At 44.5% G+C, this 12,596-nt stretch overlaps 1 protein-coding gene across 1 annotated transcript in view; it reads left to right on the top strand.

The window, feature by feature from the left end:
* The first annotated feature begins 680 nt into the window (after nucleotides 1–680).
* Nucleotides 681–12,596, top strand: part of LOC106058981 (dynein regulatory complex protein 9-like) — a 61,724-nt gene continuing 49,808 nt past the window's right edge. The window contains exon 1 of the mRNA XM_056043629.1: nucleotides 681–698. The gene's annotated coding sequence lies outside the window, so the exon portion shown is untranslated. The remainder of the gene's footprint in view (nucleotides 699–12,596) is intronic.

Raw genomic sequence — 12,596 nt, 5'->3', positions numbered from 1 at the left:
TAAACAGAAAACTAGCTAACCAGCCAACAACAATTTGTCATCATGCAGACAACTCCAGGACGACCGGATGCCAGGGTATAAAGACGCTTTTTTTTTGTGTAGTGAGTTAGTTTTTGTTTAAGATACCATTTTATAAGTTTACTAGAGTCTACTACATTTGTTTCATTGTATCTGAAGTTAATTTTGTCTGTAGTGTACTAGAAGTGGTATTTCTTTTTGTTGGAGTTATCTCAAGTTTTATAATGTATCTCTCTCTCTCTCTCTCTCTCTCTCTGACACACACACACACACACACACGCAGAGTACAAAGTACCAAGAGAAGAATAGCACTTCCCCTTCCCATGTATGTCAACATACGACAGTCTTTGTAGAGAGTATGTTGTCCCCCCAACCAACAGACAAATAGCTCGAGCAGAATGGTCTCCTCAGATGACAGGGCGGGGACCAGAGTGTCCTAGCTTTGTATTGGCCACGTCTGCTGCACGTTGCCCCAGTGTTTGTATGTCGCGTCCCGAAGTAAATGTCATGCGATAGGCTTGCAACAAATGACTAAAATAGAAACCGACTCAAGGGAACAAACTTTCTCAATCCTTAAATAAATATTACCTATATTTCTTAGAGAGATTTGTCCCACTTTTTTGTTCCACTTACAATGCACCTTCTGACAGCCAGTTCTTATAATGTCTATATTGACTCAGGTAAATGCTTTACATTCTATTATTAGGTTCAATATATATGATAAGTGTTACTTTATTTCGTTGGGGTGTACGTCCTCAATGCATCCGACAGTAGACAATCAGCAGAGCATATTCGACTCTTCTCGAACTGTACACCTCACCTGCTCTTATGTAACAAACAATCTGTGGACCCTATTTTGAATACCTGTATTCCTTACACTACTGAGTACATAGTGTTGTCTTTATATGAGAAACGAGTCCTTGTAATCACAACAAATTTCCGTAAGGATCAATAAAGCAGTCTTAGTCTTAGTCTTAGTCTTAGAGGATCAGAGAAATCGTTAAAAGAAAACATTATAAGACTCGGTCAACCACACACACACACACACATATATCTCTCTCTCTCTCTCTCTCTATCTATATCTATATATATATCTATATCTATCTATCTATCTATCTATCTATCTATCTATCTATCTATCTATCTATCTATCTATCTATCTATCTATCTATCTATCTATCTTTCTCTATCTATCTATCTATCTATCTATCTATCTATCTATCTATCTATCTATCTATCTATCTATCTTTCTATATCTATCTATCTATCTATCTATCTATCTATCTATCTATCTATCTATCTTTCTATATCTATCTATCTATCTATCTATCTATCTATCTATCTATCTATCTATCTATCTATCTATCTTTCTATATCTATATCTATCTATCTATCTATCTATCTATCTATCTATCTATCTATCTATCTATCTATCTATCTATCTATCTATATATCTATCTTTCTATATCTATCTATCTATCTATCTATCTATCTATCTATCTATCTATCTATCTATCTATCTATCTATCTATCTTTCTATATCTATATCTATCTATCTATCTATCTATCTATCTATCTATCTATCTATCTATCTATCTATCTATCTAGATATATATATATATAGTCTATGAAAAATATCGATTAAATTGTTCTTGAAGAAGACATTTCAAAACGTCTCTGTTGACGTGATTTTTTTCGAAAGGTCAGAATGGTCAAAATTCTCTGGTCAGAATGGTCAAAATTCTCTGGTCAGAATGGTCAAAATTCTCTGGTCAGAATGGTCAAAATTCTCTGGTCAGAATGGTCAAAATTCTCTGGTCAGAATGGTCAAAATTCTCTGGTCAGAATGGTCAAAATTCTCTGGTCAGAATGGTCAAAATTCTCTGGTCAGAATGGTCAAAATTCTCTGGTCAGAATGGTCAAAATTCTCTGGTCAGAATGGTCAAAATTCTCTGGTCAGAATGGTCAAAATTCTCTGGTCAGAATGGTCAAAATTCTCTGGTCAGAATGGTCAAAATTCTCTGGTCAGAATGGTCAAAATTCTCTGGTCAGAATGGTCAAAATTCTCTGGTCAGAATGGTCAAAATTCTCTGGTCAGAATGGTCAGAATTCTCTGGTCAGAATGGTCAAAATTCTCTGGTCAGAATGGTCAAAATTCTCTGGTCAGAATGGTCAAAATTCTCTGGTCAGAATGGTCAAAATTCTCTGGTCAGAATGGTCAAAATTCTCTGGTCAGAATGGTCAAAATTCTCTGGTCAGAATGGTCAAAATTCTCTGGTCAGAATGGTCAAAATTCTCTGGTCAGAATGGTCAAAATTCTCTGGTCAGAATGGTCAAAATTCTCTGGTCAGAATGGTCAAAATTCTCTGGTCAGAATGGTCAAAATTCTCTGGTCAGAATGGTCAAAATTCTCTGGTCAGAATGGTCAAAATTCTCTGGTCAGAATGGTCAAAATTCTCTGGTCAGAATGGTCAAAATTCTCTGGTCAGAATGGTCAAAATTCTCTGGTCAGAATGGTCAAAATTCTCTGGTCAGAATGGTCAAAATTCTCTGGTCAGAATGGTCAAAATTCTCTCAAGTGTTTAACATTGTTATGTTGACGACCTTTGTGTGACAAAAACTAATCAAGTTCGCGGTTTCTTACTGAACATAAAGATGATCTGAACACATCATACATGCGCTAAATGTACCTTGAACCCCCTCCCTTATAATAGTATTGGGCAATGCTGCCTTATTCTTTAATAGACTTAATTTTAGCAACTTTTTTTTAACTAGTATATAGTTCGCTCAGATTCCAAGAAAATATTTCTTTATCGGAATAACGTCCCACCCCGTTATACTTGAACATTGACATGGGCGCTTCTTACTACGGGGAGAAAAATACGTTTGAAGACACGACACAAGCTGAGAACGAAGGAAAACGCTTGGAGGAGCTAACCACGCTTCAACAGACCACCTTTGCTGGATGGATAAAGAACCTGATACCCTCTAATACTATCTACAGAAAAAAACTTTTCATTTATACAAAGCAGTGTAAAATTATGTACATAGCTCTATTTCTGAAAAAAAAGTTTAGTGGGCGGGGGCGCCAACGGTAAAAGTTTGAGAAACATTGCCTCGAAAGTCTCTCACACTTCACCTCTTTTAAATGAATTTCATTTGACCTACAAAGTTCTTTCTTGTAGAAATAGTACATGATAGACTTACGGGAAATGAGTTTCTGAAGCTGAGAAATGCTGAAAAATGCTTGGTGCCCGGAGTTTCGCGCCGGACCTCGATAGGTGATCTTTAAAGGCTCCCCGAGACCGATAGACGACGAATGTAGTGGCAAACTTACATTTTCCCAGCAACATGTGATACCGTTTCCGTCTAAAAGTCTAATGAAGAAAGCATGTTTATGGTATTTTAATAAATATACATTGTAAAATATGCCAAACTATTGAAAAAATTGTATTAACAATGGGATTTTCAAATAGATTTGGCTAATTTTACATTTGTGCAAAAATCAATAAAAAAAAAAGATAATCAGCTACTGTAATGGTTCAACAAAATGAATTTCTATTAAGAAAAAAGGATAAAGTTGATAGCGGTGGAGGAGGCGATGACACACTGAGCTAACCGCACTGTGTGACACCGAATATAGTGACGCCACTGTATGTATATATATAAATATCAGAGAGAGAGAATAAAGAAAATTGTTCATGCTCAGTTTTTGTTTCTGTTAGAGCTGTGAAAATGTTTTACAACATCAACCTTTGCTGTGTCATGGTGATCAAATACTTTCATGACGTCTGTTGAATTCATTGCAGATTGACACATACACTGACAAATATACCTACACATAATCACATATACTCATACAAACGGACATATACTAACACATATAATGGCTGCCGAATGGTAATTAGTAATTCTATGCTTTCCACATCGCCAGCAGAACATGGTTATTTGCAATGTAGTCTTGAGAGCGTATGCCCATTATGGTACTTTCAGTTCTTTCGTGTCGTCATTGGAGCAGTGGAGTATTGTTCAAAGCTGTTTGTCTTTCTGTAACTATCAAGTAGTTTAGATCCTGAATATTTTGAATGTTAAAAATGTTGACGTCACTTGGTTTAATAGAGAGACTCTCAGCTCATCCGTCTTTTGACTTTCGGGGTGCTGACAGTTTGTAGGGGTGCTCTGACAGTTTGTAGGGGTGCTCTGACAGTTTGTAATGGTGCTCTGACAGTTTGTAATAGGTGCTTTGATAGTTTGTATGGGTAATCTGACAGTTTGTATGGGTGCTCTGACAGTTTGTAATGGTGCTCTGACAGTTTGTATGGGTGCTCTGACAGTTTGTATGGGTGCTCTGACAGTTTGTAGGGGTGCTCTGACAGTTTGTAATGGTGCTCTGACAGTTTGTAATGGGTGCTTTGATAGTTTGTATGGGTGATCTGACAGTTTGTAAGGGAGCTCTGACAGTTTGTAAAGGTGCTCTGACAGTTTGTAAGGGTGCTCTGACAGTTTGTATGGGTACTTTAATAGTTTGTATGGGTGCTCTGACAGTTTGTATTGGTGCTCTGACAGTTTGTATTGGTGCTCTGACAGTTTGTAAGGGTGCTCTGACAGTTTGTAGGGGTGCTCTGACAGTTTGTAAGGATGCTCTGACAGTTTGAAAGGGTGCTCTGACAGTTTGTATTGGTGCTCTGACAGTTTGTATGGGTGCTCTGACAGTTTGTAGGGGTGCTCTGACAATTCGTAGGAATGCTGTGACAGTTCGCGTAAGAAAATCTCTCCACTTTTCCAGGTCAGCAGCTGTTGTTGATAGGCTATCAAGTGAGAGGCCGGTCCGTTCATTCCTCCAGCCAGCATTTCTTCCGACGACCCTTACTTCCTTTCTCCCTCCGCTGTAAATTGAAGGATGACTTTACACAGTGAGTCATGTCTTAAACAGGGGTCGTCAACCTGCGGATCGCGAGCCACATGTGGCTCTTTGGGTGTTAAGCTGTGGCTCTTTATTTCCATACTCAAATATTATTTATTTTATCGAAAAACAAATTGAATCGATTATCTAAAATTAGGCACCAATTCATTGTCCCAGCCACTTGCACTTGTTTTTCACCGCACCCCTCCCCACGTCTTCAAATGTAACATATTCGCAGGTGGAAGAACTCAACTTTCTTCTGCATTATCAATGATATAGATACGTCTTGCGACATAAAAGACACGACGCAAGTTGGCTTTCTGTCAGAAAGAGGTGACATCTACATCCTCTGCCCTCGTTAACTGTGTGCCACAGAAAGAGATGACCTCTACATCCTCTTCCCTCGTTAACCGTGGTTCACAGAAAGAGATGACCTCTACATCCTCTGCCCTCGTTAACTGTGTGCCACAGAAAGAGATGACCTCTACATCCTCTGCCGTCGTTAACTGTGTGCCACAGAAAGAGATGACCTCTACATCCTCTGCTCTCGTTAACCGTGTGCCACAGAAAGAGGTGACCTCTACATCCTCTGCCCTCGTTAACCGTGTGCCACAGAAAGAGATGACCTCTACATCCTCTGCCCTCGTTAACCGTGGTTCACAGAAAGAGATGACCTCTACATCCTCTGCCGTCGTTAACCGTGTGCCACAGAAAGAGATGACCTCTACATCCTCTGCCGTCGTTAACCGTGGTTCACAGAAAGAGATGACCTCTACATCCTCTGCCGTCGTTAACTGTGTGCCACAGAAAGAGATGACCTCTACATCCTCTGCCGTCGTTAACCGTGTGCCACAGAAAGAGATGACCTCTACATCCTCTGCCCTCGTTAACCGTGTGCCACAGAAAGAGATGACCTCTACATCCTCTGCTCTCGTTAACTGTGTGCCACAGAAAGAGATGACCTCTACATCCTCTGCCGTCGTTAACCGTGTGCCACAGAAAGAGATGACCTCTACATCCTCTGCCCTCGTTAACCGTGTGCCACAGAAAGAGATGACCTCTACATCCTCTGCTCTCGTTAACCGTGTGCCACAGAAAGAGATGACCTCTACATCCTCTGCTCTCGTTAACTGTGTGCCACAGAAAGAGATGACCTCTACATCCTCTGCCCTCGTTAACTGTGTGCCACAGAAAGAGATGACCTCTACATCCTCTGCTCTCGTTAACTGTGTGCCACAGAAAGAGATGACCTCTACATCCTCTGCCCTCGTTAACTGTGTGCCACAGAAAGAGATGACCTCTACATCCTCTGCCCTCGTTAACTGTGTGCCACAGAAAGAGATGACCTCTACATCCTCTGCTCTCGTTAACCGTGTGCCACAGAAAGAGATGACCTCTACATCCTCTGCTCTCGTTAACTGTGTGCCACAGAAAGAGATGACCTCTACATCCTCTGCTCTCGTTAACCGTGTGCCACAGAAAGAGATGACCTCTACATCCTCTGCTCTCGTTAACTGTGTGCCACAGAAAGAGATGACCTCTACATCCTCTGCTCTCGTTAACTGTGTGCCACAGAAAGAGATGACCTCTACATCCTCTGCCGTCGTTAACCGTGTGCCACAGAAAGAGATGACCTCTACATCCTCTGCCGTCGTTAACCGTGTGCCACAGAAAGAGATGACCTCTACATCCTCTGCCCTCGTTAACCGTGGTTCACAGAAAGAGATGACCTCTACATCCTCTGCCCTCGTTAACTGTGTGCCACAGAAAGAGATGACCTCTACATCCTCTGCCGTCGTTAACCGTGTGCCACAGAAAGAGATGACCTCTACATCCTCTGCCGTCGTTAACTGTGTGCCACAGAAAGAGATGACCTCTACATCCTCTGCTCTCGTTAACCGTGTGCCACAGAAAGAGGTGACCTCTACATCCTCTGCCCTCGTTAACCGTGTGCCACAGAAAGAGATGACCTCTACATCCTCTGCCGTCGTTAACCGTGGTTCACAGAAAGAGATGACCTCTACATCCTCTGCTCTCGTTAACCGTGTGGCACAGAAAGAGATGACCTCTACATCCTCTGCCCTCGTTAACCGTGGTTCACAGAAAGAGATGACCTCTACATCCTCTGCTCTCGTTAACCGTGTGCCACAGAAAGAGATGACCTCTACATCCTCTGCTCTCGTTAACCGTGGTTCACAGAAAGAGATGACCTCTACATCATCTGCCCTTGTTAACCGTGTGCCACAGAAAGAGATGACCTCTACATCCTCTGCCCTCGTTAACTGTGTGCCACAGAAAGAGATGACCTCTACATCCTCTGCTCTCGTTAACCGTGGTTCACAGAAAGAGATGACCTCTACATCGTCTGCCCTTGTTAACCGTGTGCCACAGAAAGAGATGACCTCTACATCATCTGCCCTTGTTAACCGTGTGCCACAGAAAGAGATGACCTCTACATCCTCTGCCCTCGTTAACTGTGTGCCACAGAAAGAGATGACCTCTACATCCTCTGCTCTCGTTAACCGTGGTTCACAGAAAGAGATGACCTCTACATCATCTGCCCTTGTTAACCGTGTGCCACAGAAAGAGATGACCTCTACATCCTCTGCCGTCGTTAACCGTGTGCCACAGAAAGAGATGACCTCTACATCCTCTGCCCTCGTTAACTGTGTGCCACAGAAAGAGATGACCTCTACATCCTCTGCTCTCGTTAACCGTGTGCCACAGAAAGAGATGACCTCTACATCCTCTGCTCTCGTTAACCGTGTGCCACAGAAAGAGATGACCTCTACATCCTCTGCCCTCGTTAACCGTGTGCCACAGAAAGAGATAACCTCTACATCCTCTGCTCTCGTTAACCGTGGTTCACAGAAAGAGATGACCTCTACATCCTCTGCCCTCGTTAACCGTGGTTCACAGAAAGAGATGACCTCTACATCCTCTGCCGTCGTTAACCGTGGTTCACAGAAAGAGATGACCTCTACATCCTCTGCCCTCGTTAACCGTGGTTCACAGAAAGAGATGACCTCTACATCCTCTGCTCTCGTTAACTGTGTGTCACAGAAAGAGATGACCTCTACATCCTCTGCTCTCGTTAACTGTGTGCCACAGAAAGAGATGACCTCTACATCCTCTGCCCTCGTTAACTGTGTGCCACAAAAAGAGATGACCTCTACATCCTCTGCCCTCGTTAACTGTGTGTCACAGAAAGAGATGACCTCTACATCCTCTGCCGTCGTTAACTGTGTGTCACAGAAAGAGATGACCTCTACATCCTCTGCCCTCGTTAACTGTGGTTCACAGAAAGAGATGACCTCTACATCCTCTGCTCTCGTTAACCGTGTGCCACAGAAAGAGATGACCTCTACATCCTCTGCTCTCGTTAACTGTGTGCCACAGAAAGAGATGACCTCTACATCCTCTGCCCTCGTTAACTGTGTGCCACAGAAAGAGATGACCTCTACATCCTCTGCTCTCGTTAACTGTGTGCCACAGAAAGAGATGACCTCTACATCCTCTGCCCTCGTTAACTGTGTGCCACAGAAAGAGATGACCTCTACATCCTCTGCCCTCGTTAACTGTGTGCCACAGAAAGAGATGACCTCTACATCCTCTGCTCTCGTTAACCGTGTGCCACAGAAAGAGATGACCTCTACATCCTCTGCTCTCGTTAACTGTGTGCCACAGAAAGAGATGACCTCTACATCCTCTGCTCTCGTTAACCGTGTGCCACAGAAAGAGATGACCTCTACATCCTCTGCTCTCGTTAACTGTGTGCCACAGAAAGAGATGACCTCTACATCCTCTGCTCTCGTTAACTGTGTGCCACAGAAAGAGATGACCTCTACATCCTCTGCCGTCGTTAACCGTGTGCCACAGAAAGAGATGACCTCTACATCCTCTGCCGTCGTTAACCGTGTGCCACAGAAAGAGATGACCTCTACATCCTCTGCCCTCGTTAACCGTGGTTCACAGAAAGAGATGACCTCTACATCCTCTGCCCTCGTTAACTGTGTGCCACAGAAAGAGATGACCTCTACATCCTCTGCCGTCGTTAACCGTGTGCCACAGAAAGAGATGACCTCTACATCCTCTGCCGTCGTTAACTGTGTGCCACAGAAAGAGATGACCTCTACATCCTCTGCTCTCGTTAACCGTGTGCCACAGAAAGAGGTGACCTCTACATCCTCTGCCCTCGTTAACCGTGTGCCACAGAAAGAGATGACCTCTACATCCTCTGCCGTCGTTAACCGTGGTTCACAGAAAGAGATGACCTCTACATCCTCTGCTCTCGTTAACCGTGTGGCACAGAAAGAGATGACCTCTACATCCTCTGCCCTCGTTAACCGTGGTTCACAGAAAGAGATGACCTCTACATCCTCTGCTCTCGTTAACCGTGTGCCACAGAAAGAGATGACCTCTACATCCTCTGCTCTCGTTAACCGTGGTTCACAGAAAGAGATGACCTCTACATCATCTGCCCTTGTTAACCGTGTGCCACAGAAAGAGATGACCTCTACATCCTCTGCCCTCGTTAACTGTGTGCCACAGAAAGAGATGACCTCTACATCCTCTGCTCTCGTTAACCGTGGTTCACAGAAAGAGATGACCTCTACATCGTCTGCCCTTGTTAACCGTGTGCCACAGAAAGAGATGACCTCTACATCATCTGCCCTTGTTAACCGTGTGCCACAGAAAGAGATGACCTCTACATCCTCTGCCCTCGTTAACTGTGTGCCACAGAAAGAGATGACCTCTACATCCTCTGCTCTCGTTAACCGTGGTTCACAGAAAGAGATGACCTCTACATCATCTGCCCTTGTTAACCGTGTGCCACAGAAAGAGATGACCTCTACATCCTCTGCCGTCGTTAACCGTGTGCCACAGAAAGAGATGACCTCTACATCCTCTGCCCTCGTTAACTGTGTGCCACAGAAAGAGATGACCTCTACATCCTCTGCTCTCGTTAACCGTGTGCCACAGAAAGAGATGACCTCTACATCCTCTGCTCTCGTTAACCGTGTGCCACAGAAAGAGATGACCTCTACATCCTCTGCCCTCGTTAACCGTGTGCCACAGAAAGAGATAACCTCTACATCCTCTGCTCTCGTTAACCGTGGTTCACAGAAAGAGATGACCTCTACATCCTCTGCCCTCGTTAACCGTGGTTCACAGAAAGAGATGACCTCTACATCCTCTGCCGTCGTTAACCGTGGTTCACAGAAAGAGATGACCTCTACATCCTCTGCCCTCGTTAACCGTGGTTCACAGAAAGAGATGACCTCTACATCCTCTGCTCTCGTTAACTGTGTGTCACAGAAAGAGATGACCTCTACATCCTCTGCTCTCGTTAACTGTGTGCCACAGAAAGAGATGACCTCTACATCCTCTGCCCTCGTTAACTGTGTGCCACAAAAAGAGATGACCTCTACATCCTCTGCCCTCGTTAACTGTGTGTCACAGAAAGAGATGACCTCTACATCCTCTGCCGTCGTTAACTGTGTGTCACAGAAAGAGATGACCTCTACATCCTCTGCCCTCGTTAACTGTGTGTCACAGAAAGAGATGACCTCTACATCCTCTGCCCTCGTTAACTGTGGTTCACAGAAAGAGATGACCTCTACATCCTCTGCTCTCGTTAACTGTGTGTCACAGAAAGAGATGACCTCTACATCCTCTGCCCTCGTTAACTGTGGTTCACAGAAAGAGATGACCTCTACATCCTCTGCTCTCGTTAACTGTGTGTCACAGAAAGAGATGACCTCTACATCCTCTGCTCTCGTTAACTGTGTGTCACAGAAAGAGATGACCTCTACATCCTCTGCCCTCGTTAACTGTGTGCCACAGAAAGAGATGACCTCTACATCATCTGCCCTTGTTAACCGTGTGCCACAGAAAGAGATGACCTCTACATCCTCTGCCCTTGTTAACCGTGTGTCACAGAAAGAGATTACCTCTACATCATCTGCCGTCGTTAACTGTGTGCCACAGAAAGAGATGACCTCTACATCATCTGCCCTTGTTAACCGTGTGCCACAGAAAGAGATGACCTCTACATCCTCTGCCGTCGTTAACCGTGGTTCACAGAAAGAGATGACCTCTACATCATCTGCCCTTGTTAACCGTGTGCCACAGAAAGAGATGACCTCTACATCCTCTGCCCTCGTTAACCATGGTTCACAGAAAGAGATGACCTCTACATCCTCTGCCCTCGTTAACCGTGTGTCACAGAAAGAGATGACCTCTACATCCTCTGCCGTCGTTAACCGTGGTTCACAGAAAGAGATGACCTCTACATCCTCTGCTCTCGTTAACCGTGGTTCACAGAAAGAGATGACCTCTACATCCTCTGCCGTCGTTAACCGTGGTTCACAGAAAGAGATGACCTCTACATCCTCTGCTCTCGTTAACCGTGTGGCACAGAAAGAGATGACCTCTACATCCTCTGCCCTCGTTAACCGTGTGCCACAGAAAGAGATGACCTCTACATCCTCTTCCGTCGTTAACCGTGGTTCACAGAAAGAGATGACCTCTACATCCTCTGCCCTCGTTAACTGTGTGCCACAGAAAGAGATGACCTCTACATCCTCTGCTCTCGTTAACCGTGTGCCACAGAAAGAGATGACCTCTACATCCTCTGCCCCCTTTTTCGTGTGCCACAGAAAGAGATGTCCTCTACATCCTCTGCCCTCGTTAACTGTGTGCCACAGAAAGAGATGACCTCTACATCCTCTGCCGTCGTTAACCGTGGTTCACAGAAAGAGATGACCTCTACATCCTCTGCCGTCGTTAACCGTGGTTCACAAAAAGAGATGACCTCTACATCCTCTGCTCTCGTTAACCGTGTGGCACAGAAAGAGATGACCTCTACATCCTCTGCCGTCGTTAAACGTGTGCCACAGAAAGAGATGACCTCTTCATCCTCTTCCGTCGTTAACCGTGTGCCACAGAAAGAGATGACCTCTACATCCTCTGCCCTCGTTAACTGAGTGCCACAGAAAGAGATGACCTCTACATCCTCTGCCCTCGTTAACTGTGTGCCACAGAAAGAGATGTCCTCTACATCCTCTGCCCTCGTTAACTGTGTGCCACAGAAAGAGATGACCTCTACATCCTCTGCCCTCGTCAACCGTGTGCCACAGAAAGAAATGACTTCTACATACTCTGCTCTCGTTAACCGTGTGCCACAGAAAGAGATGACCTCTACATCCTCTGCCCTCGTTAACCGTGGTTCACAGAAAGAGATGACCTCTACATCCTCTGCCCTCGTTAACCGTGTGCCACAGAAAGAGATGACCTCTACATCCTCTGCCCTCGTTAACTGTGTGCCACAGAAAGAGATGACCTCTACATCCTCTGCCATCGTTAACCGTGGTTCACAGAAAGAGATGACCTCTACATCCTCTGCCCTCGTTAACCGTGGTTCACAGAAAGAGATGACCTCTACATCCTCTGCTCTCGTTAACCGTGGTTCACAGAAAGAGATGACCTCTACATCCTCTGCCCTCGTTAACCGTGTGCCACAGAAAGAGATGATTTCTACATCCTCTGCCCTCGTTAACTGTGTGCCACAGAAAGAGATGACCTCTACATCCTCTGCCCTCGTTAACCGTGTGCCACAGAAAGAGATGACCTCTACATCCTCTGCTCTCGTTAACCGTGTGCCACAGAAAGA

This window comes from Biomphalaria glabrata, chromosome 10, assembly GCF_947242115.1.
Source record: "Biomphalaria glabrata chromosome 10, xgBioGlab47.1, whole genome shotgun sequence".
Lineage (NCBI taxonomy): Eukaryota > Metazoa > Mollusca > Gastropoda > Planorbidae > Biomphalaria > Biomphalaria glabrata.
Note: the sequence above shows the minus strand (reverse complement) of the source record. Positions and strands in the feature narration are given on the sequence as shown.